We start from the raw sequence: 14365 nt of genomic DNA, 5'->3' as shown, positions 1-14365 counted from the left end.
ATTTATAATCCTCTTGCTTCAGACTCCTAAGTCGCTGGGATCACAGGCATGGGCCACTGTACCTGGTAGGAGTTTTTAATTTCAAAAGGGGTCTGTTTCGGTCCCTCCAGCTCCCCAATCTTTTTTCCTAGGGTGAGTCTTCATCCTTTTATATCATGGCTTAAATTGAAGCAATCCCACATTCTTAGCAGAGAAAAGGGGAGGAGGGAAGAAAGGGCCAGTAAAAAAGGCCGAGGTTAAACCCAATGCAGTGTGCACTCCGGTAATCCCAGAGATCACCCAGAGGTAATCCCGGAGAGGCTGAGGCTGGAGAATCACAATATGTCCCAGGTCAAGCTCAGCAATTTAGTAAGGCCATAAGCAACTTAAGGAGACCCCGTCTCAAAATTAAAAAAAGGCAAAAGGGCTGGGGATGTGACTTGGTGGAAAAGCACCCCTGGTTCAATCCCAAATACAAAAAAAAAAAAAAAAAATTAAAAATTTTAAAAAGCTGAGATAGCCAATTGAGCCAGCCTCAACAATCCGCTGGCTCCCACTGACATCTCATTGGCCAGAATTGTGTTAGGAGCCGGGCCCTGGCTTCAAGATAGGCTGGGAAGTGTGGTTCTTTTTTATCTGGTCTTATTGATATCCTGAATACAATTGAGATTCTCTTGTGAAGAGAGAAGAAGAGAATGGAGATTAGAAGGCATCCCCAGTCCCTGCCACCTAAGAAAAGACTGTCCTTGGACCAGGGGATATATGCACCTCAGGGTAGAAGCCCACTCTAATTTCCCTAAGAACTGCCTATGTTTTGCCCAAAACAGGGCTTGCATTTGAGACTTTATTGAAAGTTTACCCTTTTTCTATAAAACCAACTATATAAATATCTTGGCTGCTCTCACAGGCTATATGCACACTGTTTATCTGTGAAACTCCCAAAACTGTCAAATTAATGTAAAACTGACTCAGAACTGGCAGATCCTTTATAAGAGACAACCATAAAAAGATACACTAAGAACATATTTATAACAGGATATTCACAGGACTTCCACTAGAAGAAACATTCAGATACCCAGCCAAGATGAACTCATAAATAAAAATTATGAAGCATATGAGGAAACACAATGCCATAAGAAATAATTAGCAAATGTAACAAATTGTGAACTAAAGCTAGTAAAACAATCTGGAATATATTTTAGAGTATATTTTCACTTTCAAAAAATTGAAAAGAAGAAATTGATAAAACAAAATTGGAGCATTATGGAAAAACAATTCACAACAGAAAGATATGAAAAAGATTCAAATGGAAAGTCTATAAGTGAAAAAATATCATTAAGATGAAACCAGTAGAAATATAAAAAACAATTTGAACTTAGCCAACGAAAGATTCCATGAACTGGAATACATCAGAAGAAATTAACCAGAATGCTGCATGGCAAATTAAAGAACTTGATTTTTTTTTTTAATGCAAAAATAACTGAGCATGGTGACACATGCCTGTCATCCCAGTAACTTGGGAGGCTGAGACAGGAACAGCACAAGTTCCAGGCCAGCCTCAGTAACTTAGCCATGCCCTAAGAAACTTAGCAAGACCCTGTCTCAAAATAAAAAATAAAAATTTAAAAGGCTGGGGATGTGGTAAAGTGCCCCTGATTCAATCCCCAGTATCCAAAAAAAAGTAAATATAGGTTAAAATGCATAGAATTTTTTTTTTTTGGTACTGAGGGTTAAAACTGTAGGTGTCTTACCACTGAGCTACATCCTCAGTCCTTTTAAATTTTTATCTTGTTGTTGTTGTTAATTTTGAGACAATGTCTTGCTAAATTGCTGAGATTAACCTTGTACTTGTGATCCTGCTACCTCAGCTTCCCAAGTCTCTGGGATTACAGGTGAGTCCCACTCACCACACTTGGTGAGGAATGAAAATTAAATGAGAAGTTCCAGAAGACATGTAAGGGATGTTCCAATATAAAAGAATAGCAATAATAGAGTGTATTAGTCAGGTTTGTATTACTACAAAATATCTGTGGAAGCTAACTTCATAAATAGGAAAAGGTTTATTTAGCTCCCAGTTTAGGAGTTCAAGGTCATGGTGCCTGCATCAGTTGAACTCTTGTGAGGGCTTCATGGCAAATGGTAGATAGCAATGGCAAGAGTGTGCAGAAAAAAGCAGGCATATCCTAAGTCAGGAAGCAGATAGAATGGAAGGGGCCAGACTTGCCCTTTTCCAAGAATTCAAAGAGCCACAAGAGAACTACCTTCCAAGAGCAAGCCCCAAGTCACCCAAGGACCTCCTACTAGGCTCCACCTTCCACTATCAACGCCCACAAACCGAACTTTCAATAACCATGGACCCTGAAGGGACACCCAAACCACAGCAGAGAGTCACAATATTCAGAGTTAATTGCTAAGCATGTTCCAGAACTGAGAAAAGGCATATGCACCCTCAGTTCAAAAAGCGCATACTGAATTCTGAACAGGATAAATAAAAACAAATCAATATGTCATAGTGAAACAATAGAAGATCAATGATTAAATAAAACACCTCACCAGAGAAAGGGAAATACTAATGAATTTTAACAATAACAATATGCAGTCGCAACCACTGCCTATTAGCAGCAATTGATGTCAGAAGACAATGAAATGGTATTTTCAAAGTGCTGCAGAAAATAACTGTCAGTCTATAATCTTCTACTTAACTTTAAAGATGGGGTGAAATAGGCATTTTCAGACTTAGAAATGTAAGAGGGCTTTTTTTTTTTTTTTTTTTTTTTTGACTTCCAGATTCCCTCTGAAATACCTACTAAAAGAAGTACTTAAGTGAAGGAAAATAAATCCAAAAGGAACTTCGTGAAATACAATGATAAATAGTAGGCACAGAAGTAAAATAAATAAATAAAATAAACTGGCACAGTAATTCCCCCCTTATCTGTGGGGGACACATTTCAAGATCCCCAATGGATGCCTGAGACTGTGGCTAGCACTGAACCCTATATACACTGTTTCTGTCTATATAAAAATACCTATGATAAAGTTTCATTTACAAGGTAGGTGCAGAAAGAGTGCAGTGCTAATGATAGACCAAGTATAACCATACACGGTAGCAAAATTATGTGAATGTGGGCTGTCTCAAAATAACTTCCGGGCACTGCAGTCACCCTGTGATTCTGTGAGAGGACACAATGCCCACTAGATAAGAGGAAGGCTGTAGGCATTGTCACACAAACTGGCCGTAATTAGACAAATTGATTGATGAGATGGCTAAGTGACTAACAGCTAGGTAGCATATACACTGTGGCTTCACTGGACAAAGGGAAGATTCACTTTCCACGCAGGCTGGGGCAGCATAAGCGCAAAAGGTAGGGAGGTAGTGGATTCAGAGAAGGCTTTATTCCTTTGCAGACTCGATCGCCGTTGGGAGTCCACTTTCCAGCTGCGAAAATGGCCCTCAGTTACAGAGGGGATTTGGGTTTTATAGGGTACAATGATGTAATCATTGCAAGCCGTGTACATGCAGTTTTGACGGTCAGGAGCTAGTCGGACAGGTTAAAACTTTAACTTAGGAGGGTGGTTGTAAAAAGTTTGAAACTCATTGCTGTCTGGGGAGATAAGAGTCCACATCCGGAGGGATGAGTACTCAAATCTCGCCCATTGGTATTTGCTGTGCTTGGGTTTAGGACTAAATTGCCATGGGGGAAGTCATGGTTTAGGGCCCAGTATTCAATCTCCGCCCCTTTCCCCCAGGGCCCATTGTTCCTTGGTTAGTTTCCCTTCCCTCCTCCCTAGCCGCACCTCTCTCCACTTTTCTTCGGAGGCTATGTTGCAGGAATATTATTTTCCATAACCCTTCATATGAGACTCTGAAAGGAGAGAAAGAGTTGGGACGTCAGGTCGGATCTGGCTGCTTTGAGCTGAGAAGGGGTGAAGTGGGGGGACCCTCCTTTCAGAGTTCTGGAATACAGCATGGAGACCCTGGCAGGGAGGGTGTGTGGGGAGGAGCCTTGAGGTCATCATAGGTGAAGTTCTCCTTTTGTGGTTTCAGAAAGTCAGGATGCAATTGTGGTAGAGGTGTGTTCTGGGAGGCAGTTTGAGTTGGGCAGGTTACCTCATTAAGAAACTATTTCTGGGAGAAGAAAGGTTATTGTATTAACAGTTGTAAGGCCCCCAAAAAGGAAACCCCAACTCTGTCCCATGGATGGACGGCAACCCCAATCAACCGCAGGAGGCGTCACTTGATGCAAACCGCAAGAGGTGTTTATTCCAGCACGCTGGGACCCAACTCCAGGAGTCGAGTCCCTAGCAGAAAATCTTGTAGGTTTATAAAGGCAGAAACCACACATCGGGAGGGGTCGCACATGAAAGGGGGAAAAGGGGGAACAAAGCTGCCAGGAAATTTCAAAGGGGGTCTGGGTTTGCTGACAACATGTTTCACAATGTTTTACAACAGGTGTAGATTCTGGTCAATAGTTTCTGGTAATCCTACTGTTTGAGCACTATCTAGCTATCTGGCTCAATTTACTCTTTTATTCTCTGTTTGGGGCTGTTTCCTGGAACAGGTAAAAAAGTAGGTGTTTTTTATTCTCTGTTTGGGGCTTTATTCCCATTACTGGGAGGGAAACCTTAGGGAGTTGAGATAAAACAGACAGCTTAAAAAAATGTCCATTCTTTCACGGTGGGCATTAGTTAATTTGCTAGTGCTAGGAAGACAATTTTCCATGTCAAAACAGAGCATGTTCTTCTAAAATGCCAGAAATCATACACCTCAAGAACATAGCAGGTAACATAGTTGGGACCCTATTTTTCTTAATTAAGGCCATGTGCCCCTTTTAAATTTCGGGTGCACTCTCCATGATTTCAGGAGTCCGGGTCCTCTGAAGCATAGCAAGCATAATTAACGTTGAAACCATAATTTCCTGATGTTTGAACCATCTCTATCCTGCTTAACAAACTATGCAAAACAAGAACTGAGATAAAGTTTACCGTACAGTTATAGCCAGCAACCCAGCTACGTGTGTAGGAAAGTATTTTAAAAGGTTAAGAGAAGAAATTCCTTCAGGTAAACTGTCTCAAACTTCTTCACTATTAAAAGTAGGTGTTTTTGCATTGGCCAGGACCAGAACCTGAGATTGTAATTTTAACACATCCAAAAAGGTGTTATGAAAAGGATCAATATGTACTTGAGTTTGCCAGTTCTCAGTAAAATTTTTGAAAGTGTTGAAGGAAATGAGTTTTGGTGCCTGCTGGTGCAAAGACATCAGTGCAGTAGATAACAGAGGCCATTATCCCAGCTGTGACAACAATGTCAGTTATTAGCCCTCAGATAAAACATTTAGTACTTTTACAGGGAGCCAGGAGGCTACTGGCCTTTTGAGAATTATAACAATTTGTCCTGAACTTCATCATATATGCTGATTGATACAGTGTTGTAACATACAGTTTTCACATTTAACATATGTTTTGTGAGGCATCATATTGTACTTGAATAAGTCCAGACAATAAAACATAGGCATTTAATACACATGCTGTGGAATAGAATTCCTTATGAAAGGAAATATTAAGATGGGTAGCATTTTGAAACATATTGAAAATCACTGCTTGAGATTCGAAAAAGGCTCTTAAGTCAGATCTATTTTCCATATTTCAGGTGGTCATGGAGCTGTTTAACCCTGTCTCTTACCACTTCTAATTGGTTTACATGAGTCAACTGAGTTCCCACAGGGGTCACTCTTGGGGAACTCAAGAGCAGTTTCTTAGCTCTTTTAGTGCCATTTGCTAGGTAGGGTCTCCTTGATGAGGTGATTTCCCTTAGAAGCATCAGGAATGTCTCCCTTTTCCAGTGACCCTCCTCTTTGCAGCAGGTACACTGATTGGCTTTCTGTTCTCCAGTGGTCTCCCTTAGAAGCATCAGGAATGTCTCCCTTAGAAGCATCAGGAATGTCTCCCTTTTCCAATGACCCTCCTCTTTGCAGCAGGTACACTGATTGGCTTTCTGTTCTCCAGTGGTCTCGTTAATCTCCTTGATTGGGAGGTCATGTGGCCCAGAGTTGCAAAACTCCTTAGAGATGCTCTCCCATTCCCTGGGTTCAGGCTGACTCAGAGGGCAAGTCAAATACTAGTTTACTTGACCCTTTTGTGTTAATCTTGATCTTAAACATCCAGCAAGGCAGTCTTGCCACTCTGAAAGTAAGAATACTGGGCCTTAACTTGAATGTCTATAACTTACAGGCAGGACAGTGTGAGAGTTCATCACATTGCTCACAATAACACACAATTGAAGACAAGGATTATTTATTTCTGGAATTCTCCATTTAATGTTTTCCAACAGCTGTTGACAGCAGGAAACTAAAATCATGGAAAAGGGGACTGCTGTGAATTATTATAGATTATAAATAATGACTAATTTGGGTGTGCCTAAAAATCTAAACAAAATTTTAATATAAATATTTGTAAACTTAAACATTAGAAAACAAGAGCATAAAATATGGAAAGGGAAAGTTGGGAACGAAATTTTTTAAAAAGAGCTAAGAAGAAAAGCTTCTTTGATGGAAAAACTATAAGGATAAGTATATTATGGTAAAAAATGTAAGGGTGGGGCTGGGGTTGTGGCTCAGTAGTAGAGAGCTTACCTGGTATGTGTGAGGCACTGGGTTTGATTCTCAGCACCACATATAAATAAATGAATAAAATAAAGGTTCGTCAACAACTAAAAAAAAAAATTTTAAGTGTAAGAGTAATAATTAACAATATAGAAATACATGCATATCTTTCAAACCAATAGAGAATAGGGAAATGGAAAAATTTTTATTAATTCAATAGAATACAGAAAAACTACAGGGAGTGGGGAAGTAAAAAGCATAGGTATAAGAAAACTTCAAATAAGATGCTAAAATATGTCAACCATAATAAAAATGGTGACAAATATGGGTGGACTAAATTCATACAAAAGACAGTTCCAGCTGGGCATGGTGTTGCATGCCTGTAATCCCAACAGCTCAGAAGGCTGTGGCAGGAGGATCACAAGTTCAAAGCCGGCCTCAGCAACTTATCGAGGCACTGAGCAACATAGTGAGACCTGGACAACTGTCTCAAAATAAAATATAAAAAGGGTTGGGGATATGGCTAAGTGGTTGAGCTCCTCTGGGTTCAATCCCTGGTACTGAGAAATATATATATATAAAAGACAGTCCATCAGCCAAAGCATGGTGTGTATACCTGTAGTCCCAGCTATTTGGGAGACTGAGACAGAAGAATTGTTCGAGCCAAAGAGTTCCAGGCCAGCCTGGGCAACACTGGGTGACCCCATCAGCCCACTTCCCCAGAAAAAAAAAAAAAAAGGTAGTCCATCAATTTGGATTTTTTAAATGGGCTATATGATCTTTGTAAAGCACGCCTAACAACAAAAAACAAAGCAAAAAGCACACAGATTAAACATCAAAGTATGGAAAATACTTACTAGACAAATCATTGACGTTAATAAAGCAATACTCAAATCAGAAAAATAAAAATTTAGACAATGATGATTAAGAATAACAGTAATATTTTAGAATGATAAAATGAACACTCATAAGAATCAGGAAATCATCTGTCCCCTTAAAACAGAACCTCAAAAAATGGAATTATAAGGAGAAATTGAGAAATTTGCAAGTTGGAGATTTTTTTGTTTTGCAGCACTAAGGATGGAACTCAGAACCAGCTGAGTTGGTCTGGGGCCAGCACTGTTTGGCCCAAGACAGTTGTAGCAGAGAAGGAAGAGCATAATTCCGACCACTTCTCTCATGGTTCACACACCCAGATGACTGTCCTCCGGCTAAGGCTTCTACCCTACGCCGCACAGGGTCCCTCTGCTTCAGGGTCTTCACAGTCTTCTAGCCCTACCCTTAGCCCAGGATACACATTCTTTTTTTTGGTACTGGGGATTGAACCCAGGGGCACTTTACCTTTGAGCAACATCACCAGTCTCTTTTTTCCCCCCTGAGACAGGGTCTCAATAAATTACTTAGGGTCTTGCTAAATTGCTGAGATTGGTGTTCCTTCTGCCTCAGTCGCCCAAGTCATTGGGAATACAGGTGTTCACCACTGCACCCAGCTTAGAATACACATCTTCTTAAGCACATTCGCAAGCATTAGAAAGTGAATCATTTATTATACTTACAAGGAATCCAAAAAATATATAGAGATATCAGGGCTGGGGTTGTAGCTCAGTGGTACAGCATGTATTTTACATACACAAGGAACTGGGTTTAGTCCCCAGTACAACAAAAAGGGGTGGGGGGAGAAAGAGAGGCTGGCATCATGACTCAGTGGTAGAGGGCTTGCCTCGCACATGCGAGGCATTGGATTTGATCCTCAGCACCACATAAAATGAATAAATAAAATAAAGGTATTGTGTCCATCCACAACTAAAAAAACAAAAAAAGAAACAAAGGATGCTTCAAATGATTTTTTAAATGGTTATCTTGCCAGGTGTCATGGCACATGCCTGTAATCCCAGCAACTCAGGAGGCTGAGGTGGGAGGATCACAAGTTCAAGACCAGCCTCAGCAACTTAGTGAGACCCTGACTCAAAATAAAAATAAAAAGGGCCAGGGATGTACTCCATAGTAGAGCACCTCTGGGTTCAATCCCCAGTGTCACTGGGGGTGGAGGGGAGGACATCTTGCAGATCATATTCTCTACCCACAGTGCAGAGCAGGTCAAATCACACATACACAATTAGAAACCCTCCTTGGTTTGGAAATTGAGACTCATACTCCTAAATAATACACAAATTAAAGAGGACATTATGGAAGGATGGTGCCCAAGTATGTAAGAAGTTTGAACAGGTGGGCAGGCTAAATATTTTGAAATGAACTATGGTGCGGGTTGGATTTTTACCAATATGCTGAACTAACCATTGATGAAAAAACAAAAACAAACAAAACAAAAAAAAAAACCCACAAAATTGGACAGTGAAAAGCCCTGGAAGTGCAGTGCCCATGTGTGACATAGGGTAGGAGCCCTGGCCTGAGTACAGTCATCTGGGTGTATAAACTAGGCAAGGAGCTGTCAGAGGTAAGCTCTTTCTTCCTTTTCTCCCATCATTGCCTTGGGACAAATCATACTGGTGCCAAACCTGCAGCAACTCAGCCTATTCAAGTGTCCTCTGCAATAAAACCAGGGCGAGGCAGGTACAGGTGAAAGACAAAAGCAAGGGGACCAATTTGGAGGGTCACTTGTCTACCATCCACCACATCTCTCTTTCCAAATCCCCAGGAGGCAGTTTTGACTTCCTGATTCAATGAAACCATGATTTTGGTTTTTTTTTTTTTTTTTTTGCTCTATGTAAATTTATGATTACACAAATGGTATGCCTTTACGCCATGTACAAACAGAGAAACAACATGTATCCCATTTGTTTACAATAAAAGAAAAAAAATAAATAAAAAAAAAAAAGAAAATATTTGAGGTTTGTAAACCATGCAGGCTTCATTGCAACTACTCAGTTTGGCCACTGTTGCCCAAAAGCAGTCACGGACAATACTTAAGTGAAAGTGTAGCTATGTTCCTATAAAATTTTATTTACCATAACACATGACTGGCCCATAGGCCATACATAGTTTGCTGACTCTGGTCTCACCTATTCTTATATGTAAATTTCTAACTCAGCATCCTAAATGGCCAACATATTTCTATATTAGTTTCACTAATAGTCTGAAGTTGTTCTGTCTTTTTTTATTTTTATGGTACTGGGGGTTGCCTCACATAAGCTGGGTAGTTTTTATTACAAAATATTTCAAACAAGAGTGTTTTTGTGTGCATATATCTAGACATATATACATACTTACATATAAAAGGTACGAAGTATAACAAATGAACAGCATGCTTCCCCACACCCTTGACTGGGCCTCTGAGGAAGATGCCTCAGTAGACACCACTGAGGTTCTGCCTCCCTGACCAGCTGATTCTTAAAGGCACTGCCTGCCCACCTGTTCAAACTTCTTACATACTTGGGCACCATCCTTCCATAATGTCCCTCGAAACCATCCATGGTTCTTTCCCTTGCTCCAACAGGGAAATCACATCAGGCTTGGGAGTAGAGAGTCCTCAGAACCTGAGTTGTGTTTCCCTGGATCCCTCTCTTGGAAAAGTACAGCATCCACAAAAAGCAACTGGTACAGCTCCTCCAGGTTGTACCTGATGGACATGCTGCCCTGGATGGCCCTGACCGCCTCGTGCAGCTTCCGCCACGTGTCCTGGGTGTAGTTGTCCGGCAGACGCGGCCTGTCTCGGAAGTTCTTGATGACCAGCATCCTGGAGTCGCCCGCGACCCCCGGCTTGGCGGGGCCGCTGGCCAGCGCCGCCGCTTGGTGAGGCCATTGGTGCGGCTCACGAGCGCCGAGACGCTGCCCTTCCGCGGGCCCTGGTCCGCCATGGCTGGGCCAGACGCCGCCCCCGAAACCATGATTTTGTGTCCCAATGAGAACAAACCTCTTTGTGCACCAGAATCTTCATATCCCCCAAACTGAGGGTCTGGAGGGATGGGAAGCAAAAAGTATCCCAGTCAGCTATTAGGTGCAATAGAAAGAGATACTGTAATCTGCACCCTTTGGTTTCCCAAACTATGCCCTCAGACCAAAGTGGACAGGACAACACATGCATGCCACTGGTGTAAGGCATATGCCCTTAGACTTAGGCAAACAGGGCCTTGATTTGGGCCAGGTGCTTCAGGGGACCTGCTATTTCTCCTGTGGCAGTGCCCCTATGGAATGAGGATAGAAGAGGTTGAGGGGAACCCATGCACCGCAGGCCTAGGTACTTTTGGGTACCTAGGACTCTAGAATTCCTTGCCCATTTCCACAGTCTCCACAGCACTCCTCCCTAAGTGCCAAAACACCTTGAACTTTAACTGCCATCATGATGGTATTAAGAGGTGGGACCTTAAGAAGTGATTAGGTCATGAGGGTTCTGCCCTGGTGAATAGATGTTTATATTTACATTATTCTAATAAATAATCGACTTATAAAGAGAAACTGTACTAAGTGTAGTGACATATACCTGTAATCTCTGTGACTTGGGAGGTTGAAGCAGGAGGATTGGAAGTTCAATGCCAGTCTCAGCAACTTAGGCCCTAAGCAACTTAGGGAGACCCCGTCTCAAAATAAAAAATAAAAAGGCCTGGAGATGTGGGTCAGTGGTTAAGTGCCCCTGGGTTCAACCCCCAGTACAAAGAGAGAGAGAGAGAGAGAGAGACAGAGACAGAGACAGAGAATATTTATTTTGGCTCACAGTTTTAGAGGTTTCAGTCCATTGTTAATTGGCCCCTGTTGCTTTGGCTTGTGACGGTTCACCGTGGTGCTTCATAGGGCAAAAATTCTCACCTTATGACCAGGAAGCAAAAGAGAGAGGAAAAGAAAGGGTCTGAAGTCCTCCTCTCCTCTTCAAGGTCATTATCTCCCATGACTTGAAGATCTCCATTTCCCCTACCTCTTAAAGCTTCTGCCTCCTCCTGATTGTACCAGGCTAGGAACTCAGCCTTTAACACATGGGCTTTTGAGGGATATTTAAGCAATGGATTAATACCATTATCATGGGAGTGGGTTCTTGATAAGGAGAAAAGGTCAGCCCGATTTCCACTCAGGCATGCTCACTTGTCCTCCTACCACATATGGCACAGCACGGAGTCCTTCACCAGATCCTGGCACCATGCTATTGGACTTCCTGACCTCCAGAACAGTGAGCTCAAAAAACTATTTTTTTTCCATACTAGGTACTGAACACAGGGGTGCTTAACCATTGAGCCACATCTCCAGCCCTTTTTTATTTTTTGTTTTGAGATAGGGTCTCACTAAGTTGCTTAGGACCTTGCTAAGTGGCTGAGGCTGGCTTTGAACTTGAAATCCTCCTGCCTCACCCTCCCAAGTCACTGGAATTACAGGCATATGCCACTGTGCCCAGCTCAAAAAACTTCTATTGTTTGTAAGTTATCCAGTCTGTGTTATTCTGTTATAGGAGCAGAAAATGGACTAAGTCACCACTTTCGTGTCACCACCAGCAATATGCGCACCCCTGGGTTCAAGGAGTGAACACAGGTCAGCTGTTTGCAGGGCATGGGAATGGAGCTTGGAATGTGATGGTCTGGGTGTTCATACAAATTTGCAGAAAGATACGTGCAGTGGTTAGACAGGGAAGAGAGTGGGCCATCGACGGCGGCATAGGCTGACTTGCCTCATGAAATTTAAAAACTCTGAATTCACATCTGGATTTCCAGTTCATTATGAAAGTGTATTAAAGTAGGAAGGCAGAACATAGGCTATTTGGCTGTTCACCTGACTTATCACTTTAAAATATGTAGACGGGGCTAGGAATGTAGTTCGTTGGTAGAGTGCTTATCTAGACTGTATCAGGCCCTGGGTTCCATCCCTCAGACTACAAAAAAGCAAACAAAAATGACAAAAACGTGTAGACTTATGGCACGCCTTCCTCTTCTTACATTCTTGCCCCACAGAGCTAGGGGTGGGCCTATGCGCGGGGTGCTGGGGGTCAAGCTCCAAGGCACAGCGCGCTGTCTCTTGCTAGTGAGAGCTCCCTCAGCAGATCCTACCACAGTCCTGTCAAGGGGCTGCCCCTTGGTGATGGAGCCACTTGCAAAGACCAGGAATTCTGGGAGCATGAGCCCATTTTCATACTTCCTTTGCAACAAAATGTGTCGACTGTTGGCATTTCACATTTATAGGGAGATCATGGTGATGGAACAAGATTCTCTAAGACCATGAAAGGTGACTGAAACCCTAAAGGTAAGGCGGGCAAAGCCGAACTCAGAATACACATCTATCCCCATGAGGACAAAGTGTTGTCCCACCAGTCCCCTGTGATGGAAAAGGGTCCTATGGAATCCACTAGCCTCCTGGATCCCCAGGGAATTTCAGGAGCTTAGTGTTAGTCGCAGATTTTGGCAGTTGCTTGGGAAGATAGGCAGCTGTCCCTTTGCAACCTTACCAACATATTCAGGACTAGCTTCTTTCCTTCTGTTTGCTGATCACAGGGAGCTATGAGGCCATGGGTGTGAGTGATGGAGAGGGATTGGCACAGGAAATGGGAAAAGTGCCTGGACCTCCTATGTGTGTAATTTCTGCCCTCCAGCTACAGAAGTTGAGGGGCTATTCAGATGGTTGTATTCTGGCTGTCACCATGTGTTCTGACATGATCATGGGTGACCTGAGCCTGTCATCTTTTTTTCAATTTTTTTTTTTTTTTTTTTTTTTTGTACCGGGGATTGAACCCAGGGGTGTTTAATCACTGAGCCTCATCCCCAGCCCTTTTTATATTTTATTTTGAAACAGGTTCTCACTAAATTGATTAGGGCCTTGCTAAATTGCCAAGGCTGGCTTTGAAATCACAATCCTCCTGCCTCAACCGCCCAAGTCACTGGAATTGCAGGCATGTGCCCTCATGCCCAGCTTCAAGATTTTTATAACAGTTAACAAAACCCAACAAGCTCCACACAAATCCACTTTGCCCTGAATCTTTCAAGTGCCAGAGCAACTGCATGATCCAGTGCTTCTCTTTCCACCTGTTTCCCATCCCATCCATCATGGGTGAGTTTTTGTCACTCTGATGCTGCAGCACACAGGATCTCACTGTCCTGTTCATCATCAGCCAAGGGATCCAAGTACAAAATTCCTTCCTGAGGATTCACTGTCTTATGGCCATTTCTGGAACCGGCTGTCTTACTTTGGGCTTCCACAATGCAAACTGTGAGGCAAGGATTTAGTTGCATGGGGCTTATTGGGGAGCAGTTAAAGAAAACTGTGAGGAAATAGGGAATGGAGACTGGGGAGGTCAGCTAAAGAAGGGTGTGTGGGGGCTGGGGAGATGGCTCAGTTGGTAGAGTGCTTGCCTCGCATGCGTTCAATCCCCAGCACTGCAAAAAAAAAGAAGAAGAAGAAGAAGAAAGAAGAAGAAGGGTGTGTGTGTGTGTGTTCATGAATGGAGCTCAGCCTCACTGGGGACCCTTTGAGAAAACGTGTGCAACAAACTTCAGAACTGCACTGAACAGCACAGCAGGCTGTTCCTTCTGATTGTTCTAGAGGAGAATCTGTTCCTGGTCTTTTATGGTGACTAGATACTGCCTTTATCCCTTGTGTTATTTACTGAAGTGTGTTTCCTCAACCCCCAATGTTGAAGCCCTGTCCCCCAGAGTGACTATAGTGGAGATGGGGCCTATAAGAAGGTAATAAGCAAGATGCGCTGGCACATGCCTATAATCCCAGTGACTTGGGAGGCTAAGGCAGGAGGATTGCAAATTTGAGGACAACCTCAGCAACTAAGCAAAGCCCTAAGCAACTTAGTGAGACCCTGACTAAAAAAATTTAAAAAGGGGTGGGGATGTGGTTCAGTGGTAAAG

The 14365-nt window shown here is 42.6% G+C and overlaps 1 pseudogene across 1 annotated transcript; it reads right to left on the bottom strand.

Annotated features, from left to right (window-relative positions):
* Positions 1-9432: 9432 nt before the first annotated feature.
* Positions 9433-10393, bottom strand: LOC306658581 (cullin-4A-like; annotated as a pseudogene). Its single transcript has one exon. The product of its transcript is annotated as a cullin-4A-like (transcript).
* Between the last annotated feature and the right edge of the window lie 3972 nt (positions 10394-14365).

Source organism: Sciurus vulgaris, assembly GCF_902686455.1.
Source record: "Sciurus vulgaris genome assembly, chromosome: 3".
In the NCBI taxonomy this organism is placed as follows: Eukaryota; Metazoa; Chordata; class Mammalia; order Rodentia; family Sciuridae; genus Sciurus; species Sciurus vulgaris.
This window is presented reverse-complemented; position numbering and strand designations above follow the sequence as displayed.